This window comes from Petromyzon marinus, unplaced genomic scaffold, assembly GCF_048934315.1.
Source record: "Petromyzon marinus isolate PM22_M1 ecotype Great Lakes invasive population unplaced genomic scaffold, UKy_Petmar_22M1.pri1.0 PM_G_Scaffold_29, whole genome shotgun sequence".
NCBI classification, from domain to species: Eukaryota; Metazoa; Chordata; class Hyperoartia; order Petromyzontiformes; family Petromyzontidae; genus Petromyzon; species Petromyzon marinus.
In genome coordinates, this window is record NW_027422861.1 from 430,001 (window position 1) to 432,500 (window position 2,500).

Consider the following 2,500-nt stretch of genomic DNA (forward strand, 5'->3'; position numbering starts at 1 on the left):
AAATCTTAAGGTGCTACAGGACCTTATGAGACACGCTAAGAAATTGCACAGGCCGTTGGCTGTCATGTTCATCGACATAGCGAAAGCTTTTGACTCGGTTTCGCATGCTCATATTTTATGGGTGTTAAGGCACAAGAAAGTAGATGAACACGTGGTGGGCATCATCCAGAACGCCTACGATCGGTGTACGACCTCGTTCAAAAGCAATGGCGAGTCGACTCGAGAAATTAGCATACGTGTTGGTGTCAAACAGGGTGACCCCATGTCACCCCTGCTCTTCAATCTTGCCATGGACCCTTTGATATGCACCCTAGAGTCACACGGAGTTGGGTACTCCATTGATACCGACCACGTGACAGCTCTTGCGTTTGCTGATGATTTGGTGTTGGTGAGCGAATCTTGGGTTGGTATGGCCGCCAATCTAGCGATCTTGGAATCATTTTGTGGGCTATCGGGATTGGAGGTTCAGGCCAGAAAGTGCCAGGGCTTCATGATAAGCCCAACCAAAGATTCATATATGGTGAACAACTGCGACCCATGGACTATCAAAAATAAAGATGTCCATATGATCCAACCTGATGAATCAACGAAATACCTTGGTCTGAAAATTGGCCCTTGGACTGGCACTATACAGCCTGATCTACATTGTCAGCTAAAGACATGGATCTCGAAAATCGATGAGGCGCCTCTGAAGCCAACTCAGAAGGTTGAACTACTCAATGCCTATGCCCTACCCAGATTGTTATATCCTGCAGACCACTCGGACTGCAAGCAATCAACTCTCCGTGGGTTGGACCAAGAGATTAGAAAGGCGGTAAAAGGATGGCTCCACCTTCCCGCTTCAACTTGTGATGGACTGTTATATGCCAGAGCCCGAGACGGAGGCCTTGCCATCTTGAAACTGGAAAAAACAATCCCTTCGGTTCAAGTTAGAAGGCTGCAATGTATAGCAAACTCGTCCGATGCTATCACCCGTAATATTGTGTCCTCGCAGGGTATGGAGGAAGAATACCGTAATTTGTGGGTACGAGCAGGGGGTGACAGTGATGCAATCCCAACATTCGTTCTCAGGGACTCGGTGTCAAAAGAACCTGTATATCCGAGACCCTGCGATTGGAGGGAGCATGAATTTCAGAGATGGTGCGAAAAGCCGGTTCAAGGAAGGGGCATTGTAAACTTTGCGCATGATAGAATCAGTAATGCTTGGTTGAGGCCATGGTGCGGCTTTAAACAATGCTTCTTTATCGCAGCACTACAACTAAGGGCAAATATTTACCCAACAAGAGAAAGCTTGAACAGAGGCAGAGATGGGGCCTTACGTTCCTGCAGGAAATGCTCTGCCAGACTCGAGTCCCTTTCGCACATTCTCGGTCAATGTCCTGCAGTACAGAAAGCAAGAATTGCGCGACATAACAAGATCAGTAACATTCTGGCAGACGAAGCGGCTAGATTGGGCTGGTCTGTATACAAAGAGCCACGGTTCATATCCGAGACGGGAGAGATGAGAAAGCCTGACCTCGTGTTTGCAAAAGATGAGGAGGCGGTTGTGATCGATGTCACCGTCCGTTTTGAGCTTTCAAAGAATACCTTGTCAGATGCTGCCTCGCACAAAGTTTCGTACTATACCCCTCTTGGTGATCAAGTCAAAGTGCTGACGAAGGCTAGCAAGGTCACATTCTTTGGATTCCCGGTTGGGGCAAGAGGAAAGTGGCCCCTTGAGAATAACGAGGTACTTACCTCCCTGGGCCTGACCAAACCCAGAACGACATCACTGGCCAAGATGATTTCCCGCAGAACGCTGCTTTTCTCTCTTGATATTCTGAGAATGTTCTGTGGAAATTATGCGGTCTATGAACAGTCATAGACAACCTCCGAAACAAATAATAGTTTTGTTTTAAGATGTCATTTGTTTTAGATTGATTTTGTTATTTTCGAAGGTGAAGTCGGTTTTTATTTCATTTTACTATTTTCCACAATTTAGATTGTTATTTTCCAAGACGGAGTCTTGGTTCTTTTTTTTATTGTTAGTTTTTTTTTTTTTTAACACGTCGTATTTGTTACTTTAGAGCTTAGAGGGGACTTTATTTTCGCCTTACTATTTTCTGCCTACAAAGAAGATTAAAAATAAGCTTTTTTCAAGATGGTTTTGTTATTTTCCAAGGTGAAGTCTTGGTATTCTTATTTTACTATTTTCCATAAAGAAGACCTTTCTTTTAGATTTTGTTATTTTCCAAGACGAAGACTTGGTATTTTTATTATATTGCTATTTTTTACACGAAGCTTATTCAAGAGCACTTATATAGATTAGACTTTGTTATTTTAATTCTTTATTTTTGGACTACATCAGTTCGAGAGTCCTGTAACTTACTATTTTCTGCCTACAAAGAAGATTAGAAATAAGCTTTATTTAAGATGTTTTAGATTAGATTTTGTTATTTTCCAAGGTGAAGTCTTGGTTTTTTTTATTTTACTATTTTCCACAAAGAAGACTTTTCTTTTC

The 2,500-nt window shown here is 42.7% G+C and overlaps 1 pseudogene; it reads left to right on the forward strand.

Moving 5' to 3' along the window:
• The window catches only part of LOC142914937 (28S ribosomal RNA), a 10,941-nt pseudogene that overhangs the window by 4,893 nt on the left and 3,548 nt on the right, over positions 1-2,500 (forward strand).